Source organism: Schistocerca gregaria, chromosome 4, assembly GCF_023897955.1.
Source record: "Schistocerca gregaria isolate iqSchGreg1 chromosome 4, iqSchGreg1.2, whole genome shotgun sequence".
Taxonomy (NCBI): Eukaryota; Metazoa; Arthropoda; class Insecta; order Orthoptera; family Acrididae; genus Schistocerca; species Schistocerca gregaria.
Genome location: NC_064923.1, coordinates 157,712,720 through 157,723,537, shown reverse-complemented (window position 1 = coordinate 157,723,537; position 10,818 = coordinate 157,712,720). Strand labels below are relative to the sequence as shown.

At 42.5% G+C, this 10,818-nt stretch overlaps 1 non-coding gene across 1 annotated transcript; it reads right to left on the bottom strand.

Moving 5' to 3' along the window:
- Positions 1–3,301: 3,301 nt before the first annotated feature.
- On the bottom strand, positions 3,302–3,376 carry Trnal-caa (transfer RNA leucine (anticodon CAA)). The gene has a single exon. It is a non-coding gene; the product is annotated as a tRNA-Leu (tRNA).
- Positions 3,377–10,818: the final 7,442 nt, after the last annotated feature.

Here is a 10,818-nt window from a genome sequence, read left to right as displayed (position 1 = left end):
CAGTGTTTTCCACATATTCCTTTCCTCTCCGATTCTACGTAGAACCTCCTCATTCCTTACCTTATCAGTCCACCTAATTTTCAACATTCGTCTATAGCAAAACATCTCAAATGCTTCGATTCTCTTCTGTTCCGGTTTTCCCACAGTCCATGTTTCACTACCATACAATGCTGTACTCCAGACGTACATCCTCAAAAATTTCTTCCTCAAATTAAGGCCAGAAATGCCTTTTTTGCCATATCGAGTCTGCTTTTGATGTCCTCCTTGCTCCTTCCGTCATTGGTTATTTTACTGCCTAGGTAGCAGAACTCCTTAACTTCATTGACTTCGTTACCATCAATCCTGATGTTAAATTTCTCGCTGTTCTCATTTCTACTACGTCTCATTAGCTTCGTCTTTCTCCGATTTACTCTCAAACCATACTGTGTACTCATTAGACTGTTCATTCCGTTCAGCAGATTATTTAAGTCTTCTTCACCTGCACTCAGGAGAGCAATGTCATCAGAGAATCGTATCATTGATATCGTTTCACCTTGTATTTTAATTCCACTCCTGAACCTTTCTTTTTTTTTATCATTGCTTCTTCGATGTACAGATTGAAGAGTAGGGGCGAAAGGCTACAGCCTTGTCTTACTCCCTTCTCAATACGAGCACTTCGTTCTTGATCGTCCACTCTTATTATTCCCTCTTGGTTGTTGTACATATTGTATATGACCCGTCTCTCCCCATAGCTTACCCCTACTTTTTTCACAATCTCGAACAGCTTGCACCATTTTATATTGTCGAACGCTTTTTCCAGGTCGACAAATCCTATGAACGTGTCTTGATTTTTCTTTAGCCTTGCTTCCATTATTAGCCGTAACGTCAGAATTGCCTCTCTCGTACCTTTACTTTTCCTAAAGCCAAACTGATCGTCACCTAGCGCATTCTCAAATTTCTTTTCCATTCTTCTGTATATTATTCTTGTAAGCAGCTTCGATGCATGAGCTGTTAAGCTGATTGTGCGATAATTCTCGCACTTGTCAGCTCTTGCCGTCTTCGTAATTGTGTGGATGATGCTTTTCCGAAAGTCAGATGGTATGTCGCCAGACTCATATATTCTATACACCAACGTGAATAGTCGTTTTGTTGCCACTTCCCCTAATCATTTTAGAAATTCTGATGGAGTGTTATCTATCCCTTCTGCCTTATTTGACCGTAAGTCCTCCAAAGCTCTTTTAAATTCCGATTCTAATACTGGATTCCATATCTCTTCTAAATCGACTCCTGTTTCATCTTCTATCACATCAGACAAATCTTCACCATCATAGAGGCTTTCAATGTATTCTTTCCACATATCTGCTCTCTCCTCTGCATTTAACAGTGGAATTCCCGTTGCACTCTTAATGTTACCGCCGTTGCTTTTAATGTCACCAAAGGTTGGTTTGACTTTCCTGTATGCTGAGTCTGTCCTTCCGACAATCATATCTTTTTCGACGTTTTCACATTTTTCCTGCAGCCATTTCGTCTTAGCTTCCCTGCACTTCCTATTTATTTCCTCACCGACTTGTATTTCTGTATTCCTGATTTTCCCGGAACATGTTTGTACTTCCTCCTTCCATCAATCAACTGAAGTATTTCTTCTGTTACCCATGGTTTCTCCGCAGCTACCTTCTTGGCACCTATGTTTTCCTTCCCAACTTCTGTGATGGCCCTTTTTAGAGATGTCCATTCTCCTTCAACTGTGCTGCCTACTAGTTTATTCCTTATTGCTGTATCTATAGCGTTAGAGAACTTCAAACGGATCTCGTCATTCCTTACAACTTCCGTATCCCACTTCTTATCGTATTGATTCTTCCTGACTAATGTCTTGAACTTCAGCCTACTCTTCAACACTACTATATTGTGATCTGAGTCTATATTTGCTCCTGGGTTCGCCTTACAATCTAGTATCTGATTTCGGAATCTCTGTCTGACTATGATGTAATCTAATTGAAATCTTCCCGTATCTCCCGGCCTTTTCCAAGTATACCTTCTCCTCTTGTGATTCTTGAACAGGGTATTCGCTATTACTAGCTGAAACTTGTTACAGAACTCAATTAGTCTTTCTCCTCTTTCATTCATTGTCCCAAGGACAGACTAGCAATGGAAAAAAGGGTATTCCTGGCCAAGAGAAGTCTACTAATATCAAGTATCGGCCTTAATTTGAAGAAGAAATCTCTGAGAATGTACGTCTGGAGTGTAGAATTGTATGGTAGTAAAACATGTAGTGTGGGAAAACCGGAACAGAAGAGAATGAAAGCAATTGAAATGTGGTGCTACAGACGAATGTTGAAAATTCGCTTGAGCTATAGTAACGAATAAGGAGATTCTGCGCAGAATCGGAGAGGAAAGGAATATGCGGAAAACACTGACAACTAGAAGAGATAGGATTATAGGACATCTGTTGAGACATCAGGGAATGATTTTGTTGATACTAGAGGGAGCTGTAGAGAGGAAATCTGTAGAGGAAGACAGAAACTGGAATATTTCCTGTATGTAGTTGAGGACGTAGGTTTTAAGTGGTGCTCCGAGATGAAGAGGCACAGGAGAGTTATTCGTGGCGGGCCGCATCTAACCAGTAAGAAGACTGATGACTCAAAAAGAAAAGAAAAAAAGAAAAAGCGTCCAGCAGGTAAGCCCCAGAGCCCAGGAGAGGCGCTGCAGGCGATGTCGTGTTGCTGTTAGCCAAGGCACCCACAGCGGTCGTCTTCTGCTATAGCCCATTAACTCAAATTTCGCCACACAGTCCTAATGGATAATTTTGCTGCGCGTCCCACGTAGATTCCTGGATTATTTCACGCCATGTTGCTTGTATGTTAGCACTGATAATTCTACGAAACGTCGCTGCCGTCTATCGTTAAGTGAAGCCGGTAGACCACCTCATTGTCCATGGTGTAATTTGGTAGGTTTTTTTTTCATAGCCTTGAGACTGTGGATCTCGGAGTACTGAATTCCCTAAAGATTTCCGAAATGGAATGTCCCATTTGTCTAGCCCCAAGTACCATACCGCGTACAGACTATTCATTACCGCCGTGTGGTCATAACAACTTCGGAATCCTTTTATATGAATCACATGAATACAAATAACAGCTCCGTGAATGCATTGACTTTTCATACCTTGCGTTCGCGATACCACCGCCGTCTGTGTGTATGGATATTGCTAGCCCACGACTTTTGCCACTTCATTTTGCCACACCATTTACTGAGTTGAAGAATATATGTGGTCGTGTTACAGTTAGAAACTGGAGACTTCTGAAACTTCCTGGCAGATTAAAACTGTGTGCCGGACCGAGACTCGAACTCGGGACCTTTGCCTTTTGCGGGCAAGTGCTCTACCAACTGAGCTACCCAAGCACGACTAAGGCCCGTCCTCACTGCTTTACTTCCGCCAGTATCTCGCCTCCTACCTTCCAAACTTTACAGGCGCTCTCCTGCGAACCTTGCAGAACTAGCACTCCTGAAAGAAAGGATATTGCGGAGACATGGCTTAACCACAGCCTGGGGGATGTTTCCAGAATGAGATTTTCAGTCTGCAGCGGAGTGTGCGCTGATATGAAACATCCTGGTAGATTAAAACTGTGTGCCGGACCGAGACTCGAACTCGGGACCTACCAACTTGAGACTTTTGTTTGCTAGACTTCATTTATTCAAATGACTTCTTATCGTGTGAGCTCCGTGGGAGGTCAAGTTGATCAATTCTGGTTTATTTGTGATTTAAAGGCATTGCAACAAAGTGAAATTGTTTTTACTCAGCTGCGCTGAAATTACTCTTTGACTTTTGTTAATTCTGGAAGTCTTCCTGCAACCTGACGTCATTTTAACACCATACGCAATATCGACGTTGCAGGAAGTGCTATCGACATTCGTCAGCTTTAAATGCATGCCTCTCACGCATAGCAGCCCCCACATGTCGTTAGTGGCAGGTATTTACGAACCAGAAATGGCACTGATTTTCAGGAAGTTTTATGACATGAGTGATACTCGCGAAATATTTGTGACAGGTAGGAACATGAATGTTATTGCTAATCGATTCGCTTGCAGCCATTTAAGCTGTCCTCTTCGCTACTGACGTGCTGTTTGCCTTTGTCTCGGTCATAATAGTATCTCTTCAAGGCTTATATGGCTGATGCGGTATTAACTGACATTTAATAATAAGGGTGTCGTGTTTCACGTATATTGTCAATGCGCCATTGCTTTGAAACTCCACTCTGAAATTTACAAACAACTAAATATGCCAACATGAACATGGCTCCTTCCGCATCGATTGCCGATAGTACGTATGATGTCAAAATGACGTCACGTTTGCAGGAAGTCTTTTAGGAGAGTGTTATCCCTTATCTTTTCGTGTACTGTTACATTTACGAATTTTTCCCATCGGCTTCTTCTGACTACTCTCGTTACAGTGAGGCAAGTCAGAACTTATTACTAATTATTAGAGTACATCGACTGGACACTGACCAGCTTAGTACCAAGAGACGGCATCAAGAAGGCGCAGCAGTGTAATGAGCGGGCAGCGGCACACTTTCAGGAAGACAGAATTCAGCACCCCCTATCAACGTTAACTTAACCAGCCACCCATTTGTGGTTGGCCCCAGTTCGGTCGCAGACTTCGAGAGCATCAGTACTGCGTAATAGAAAGACGTTATTTAACCTGAGAATATCTAGGAGGCACAGGAAGCACAGGAATCAAGAGAATTCATTTTGTCATTAGGAATAAAGAGCTTAATCTTCAAGTGGTTTGTACAGATGATTTTGGATTTCAGCCATTGGCCATCGCAACTTCTCTCCTTCCTTGTTTGTCTTGTTGCTCACTCTTACTGTAGCGGATACAACAATTAAGATCGTAATAGTTATGGAATTCTCAGTTAAACCTGGTTTCTCCCTGAGTCGGCAACTACATCTCGAGGCACTCAGATTTCCTCAGGGGAGTCGGTTGAATGAATACCTGCTTCCGCAGAACATAAAAGCCAGTCGGACAGGAGAAACGCCACAAAATGTCTACATATTCACAGAACATTGTATCTTCTGACACTACTTCTAAACAGCCCTTTAAGGAGTTAACATAAACAACGAGTAAAACAAATTTGAAGACCTGTATAAAAGCTGTGAGAACTCAGAATAGGAATCACCAACACCAAGGGCTCCGATAATCGGTTATATGAATCTGCTAGTAATTATTACTCACATACGTTACAGGAAGGCTAAAGACGATCACGCGCCTCTTTATCTCGCACCTGAATCTTACTTCAGTGCTGCGCATTCAAACGTATATTTCAGTCGCATTACATTTCAGATTATTGTTGTTTATAATTCCATTGCAGTCAATTTACCTTGTGAAGCTACTTTTAACTACTTAAATACGAACCATAGACGTGTTCATGCAAGAAAGTAGACTCAAAGGCTACGAATGTGAAAAGTAAAGCACTACATAAATTACAACGTTAACAGAAACAATACATCTACGGGCGTCTCTGTCTTCCACCAACTTGTTCACCTGAAAAGAGATGGTGGTTGGTAAACGTTTTTGGGACCAGTAAATAGTTTGTGGTAGACGCAGACATGTGTTCAAATGGTTCAAATGGCTCTAAGTACTACGGAACTTAACATCAGAGGCATAAGTTCCCTATACTTAGAACTATTTAAACCTAACCAACCTAAGGCCATCACACACATCCATGCCCGAGGCAGGATTCGAACCTGCGACCGTAGCTTCAGTGCGGGTCCGGACTGAAGCACCTAGAACCACTCGGCCACAGCAGCTGGCGCAGACGTGTGTCTTACAGACGTTGCACACTCGTGCGTTAGGGATAGCATATTCACTGCCTGAGAAAAAATGTGGAATCTAGAAGACGTAATGAAATGTCGCTGAACCGTCGATCACATATACACCATCGTCTACCATAGAAATGATTAGAGGTGCTATTCTCTGTCACAGGTAGGACGGCCAGAAAAGTGCATTAGTGTTATTCGTGTTTGATGTTGCTAGGCCTGCTAAGGTAGATGTTGAGTGATGGCTGTGATGGACACAGAAATGTCATTTACTTATGTGAGACTAGTAGCAGGTGAAAGTTTGGAAGGTACCTCTTTGTGGAATTCAATTTGGCCAGCTGGTAGAATCGTGAAATATGGACATTTGTGGGGCACTTTCTTGTCGGACTGCATGGAAACTTGACGGCAGACATACTCCTCACGCAATTTCAAGAAGTTAGTTGATGTAGGACCAGCAACCCGATTTTTTCACGAAGAATTTATAACGAATCCGTTGCACTACATACATTTTGGCGACTTGTTTCGAACGGACTGGTTCACTCTCAAGCTTATCCTACTGAGGCTACATTGAAGATGCCAGATCTAATGACAACCGTCTCAACTTGGCAAAAATGTGAATGATGCTGACTTATGTACTGAGCTTACGTATTCTGTGACATTTTCCTGACATCACAAAGTGATACATCTACTGACAATTTCAGATGATCGTCGTTAAGATCAGACACTTTCAGAGCAGCCTCAGTAAGTCCGACTTGAGAATGAATCAGTCGGTTAGAAACTAGTCGCCAAAACGTATGTACAGTAACTGCGGAGAGATCTGCAATAAGCTCGTCAGATATACTCGTCTTCAAGTTTCCGATAGAACACGTCTGACAACCATAAAGTAGTTACTCGTGGCAACTTTCTGTGTCATCCCACACCCTCTTTAGGAGACGAGCGACAGATTGACTAGGGAGTTACCGTCTCGTGCCGTAACACCACAACACCAATGGCTGCGATTGAAGAGGGGCAGTGACTGGGAAGGGTGGACTGCTGATGAATGACATCGCATTGTTTCCTCTATGAATCGCCTTTCTGCACTACCATCAATGATCATAGTCGGCGAATATGGTGGCGATCTGGGGAGACGTCCAGTTCACCTAAAGTTGTGGAGAGGCTCAGCGGTGTTACTCCAAGGGCCACGGTGTGTGGAGTCAAGGTGTATGACTTCAGATCACGACTAGTAGTTATGAGGGTACTCTGACGGCATAACGCTACGTCACGGACATCCGGCGTCCTGATATTTTACCTCTAATGCGTAGTATTATGATGGCATTTTTCAACGAGGCAATGCTGCTCCACACAAGCCACGTGTGTGTAAACTGTGTGATGCTGTGATATACCCGTGGCCAACAAGCAAGGTTCCCAGAACTGTCCCTAGACGAATATGCGTGGGAGTAGAAATGTCCCAGTACCAGTATACAGGATTTCAAGATCCAATTACAACAGTCGTCGGTCAGCTTGGCGCCTTTACGATACCTTTCACAACCGAATCAGTGTTTGCACACAGGCCACAGGGCGTACAACATCGCAGTTGTAACTGGCCTTGCCGGCCGCGGTGGTCTCGCGGTTCTAGGCGCGCAGTCCGGAACCGTGCGACTGCTACGGTCGCAGGTTCGAATCCTGCCTGGGGCATGGATGTGTGTGATGTCTTTAGGTTAGTTAGGTTTAAGTAGTTCTAAGTTCTAGGGGACTAATGACCACAGCAGTTGAGTCCCATAGTGCTCAGAGCCATTTGAACCATTTTTTTGTAACTGGTCTTATACTGCCAGGTTGTTTATAAATTTTACCTTATTTTGTAATCGCTGCAATAACAACACATATCTTCTGAACCGGTGCAGCGTAATATTGATTCCTCCAGTCCTTTTGGATGCTTCTCTTCTTTTGTCAGTTAGTGTAGTTACAGAACCGATGTTTGGACTACGTGGGGAATAGTACTGTAATTTGGGACACTGTTAAGACTTTCGTCTCTAGCCAGTTGTGTACCTAAAACTTGATACATTTTGTCACACAGTTTTTGAGTGATGGCGATCATTTTCTGTTTGCTGCAGTCTTTTTCTGAAATCCGGTAGATTACTTCTAGCCGTCTACCTCCAGCCACAACCAGGAACATCTTCTCACATTGTTCTAGACGAGATATAGGGGAACTTTTAGCGTCAGAACCGATTTGTAATGGAGGAAGAGGGACTTTATTTACGAACATAAATTCTATCACAAACTACAGTGCGCACATTTGTTCACTTTTCGAAATATAGTCACCGTGAACATCTAAACATTTGTTAAGTCGTGGCACAAGGGTTTGGATCCTAGCATCAAAGAACTCTGCCGCCTGAATATTAAACCAAATACTAACAGTTTCTTTCAACATGTCATTAGTTCCCAAGCGCTCTCCAGCATGAAATACGTTCTGTTTTGGAAACAAATAAATGTCTTATGGTGCTAAGTCAGGGCTATATGATGGATGATGCTGTAATTTCCAATGAAACTTGTTCTGTAGCGTCTCTGTTCTTGCCCCAACGTCAGGCCGAGAATTGTCGCGGAATAGTATGACACCGCTAGAGAGCAGTCCCCGCCGGCGATTCTGAATAGGGCGCCTAAGCTGTAATAATAGAGTACCTCTCAGAATTTACTGTTATCGTTCTTGGCTAGAATTCTTAACAGAAGAATGCCTTTCCGGTCTCAAAACACCGTGGTCATGATTTTTCGTGCTGTCTGAATTTTCCTGTTTACGTCGGAGTGTCCTGAATGATGCCACTCACTGAACTGGCATGTATTCTCTGAAGCGTAGTACACAATGCACTTTGCGTCACCGGTCACAATGTGACTCAAGAACTCGTCACCATCCTTGTGATAACTCTCCGAAGCGGACAAAGAATGTGCTAGTCGATTTGTTCTGTGTTCTTCTGTCATCATTTTCGGCGCCCATCTCGTACACATTTTGTTGTAGTGTGGTTTGTCAGTAAAAAAACTACTGATCTTGAAACTTGGGGAAATTTCTGATGCATCTCGTCAATAACGAAGTGCCTGTTGTGGCGAAATGCCTCATAAACTTTTTGTGCCAAGTTTTCTTTCATGACATTAGGCCGTCCAGATCGTTCTTTACCGTGAACAATTTTCTTTGCTTCATTAAACAACCTACCCATTTACACAAATTTCCCCCGTTCATGACACCTATACCGTAAGCTCCAACAGGCTGCTCGTGGATTTCAGCAAGAAGAATTGGTTTTGCATTTAAGAACTTCACAATCAGTTGGATTACTGGCTGACATGGAGACAAACGAAGTAGTATAACCATGCAGGCAAAACCGGCAAAGACGTGAAATGTATTGAGGCCGTAGTAAAAGTCTGGTCGACAGTGGCCGACGGTGAAAGGACATCACGTGACACGATGCGCAGACACGATGCGCAATCGGTTCTTACTTTAAAATTGACCCTCGTACTTTTCTACTTGTTTATTACACAATTTGACAAAATTTCTTAGTTTAAAGATCGATGTAGACTCTATTGCCTCGTAGTAAATGATCTGAACATGGCACTTTAATAGTTGACACTAGTTATCTATGTACAAATATTAGCAATCAAGGCTAACATAGTGTTTCCACAAGAAGACTACATCAATAAAACTCAGATAATATGCAAACATCCAATGTTCTATGATAAAAGACGTTCTTCTGTGCCACAGCGTACAATAGTGCATGATCGAAGAAGTATCGCTTTATTATGCAGGGGTGATATTTGTGTTAGAAATACATATTATATAAAGTATATGTTATGTAAGATTTTGTAATTAGTCTTCACTGCTTGGCCGCCGGAAGACTTTGTGCAAATTCCACTCTATTTCCTCGGAGTAACTGTCCGAAACCTTCAGGTGATTGAACCTTTCAAGTGGCAGTCGTACCTATCCAGCAGCAAGTTTCAACCACATAAAAATATTGGGCAGTTGCTCCGAGGAAATATTGTGCAATTTTCATAACCTTATCCGGCTGCAAACCCGTGAAGACCTAAACATATTCGCCGGGAAAGCTTGAAGAGTTCAAATGTTCAAATATGTGTGAATTCCTATGGGACCAAACTGCTTAGGTCATCGGTCCCTAAACACTACTTAAACTAACTTATACTAAGAACAACTCACACACCCACGCCCGAGGGACTACTTGCACCTCCGGCGGGAGGGGCTACGCAGTCCGTGACATGACGCCTCAAACCGCGGCGCCACTCATGTAACTATAGGACTAAAAATATATTGCAAATAGATTTGTTATATAATATAATGTGCAGAGCATGAAATATTTACTAATACTGTACGAAACACCACCGAATGTCTAGCAACAAAAACCATAAAATATGGCGAAACGGCATATGCCGGTCTCTAATACATTGTTCTTCAAGTGATATTCAGTTATTCAGTAGAATAAAGCACAGACTACAGAATTACATGCATTCTTAGGTACATCTTCCTCTAAGTACAGCTCTCTCCCCCAGAGTCAGTATACGTTATGAAATGTATGTAACCGAAAATTTTCCCACTTGCTTCTGTGGCTACGTTGTAGAAGGAGAGAGAAAGGTATATGAATCACTGTGGAGAAAGTTATTATCTTAAGAACCAAAAGTTGTAGCCAAGAAATGTTGAAATCAGAGGTAAAAGTTTTTGAAATCAATCTCAATAAAAAAAAAATGGTTCAAATGGCCCTGAGCACTATGGGACTTAACATCTGTGGTTATCAGTCCTCTAGAACTTAGAACGAATTAAACCTAACTAACCTAAGGACATCACACACATCCATGCCCGAGGCAGGATTCGAACCTGCGACCGCAGCGGTCACGCGGTTCCAGACTGAAGCGCCTACAACTGCATGGCCACACAGGACGCCCGATCTGAATGAAAGAAATTGTATCATAACACAGAGAAAACCAGAAAATGAAATAAACTTATATGGTTTGTTAATTATTTTAAGTGACGTATTGTAAGGTGTCAGGCAAATCCCACAC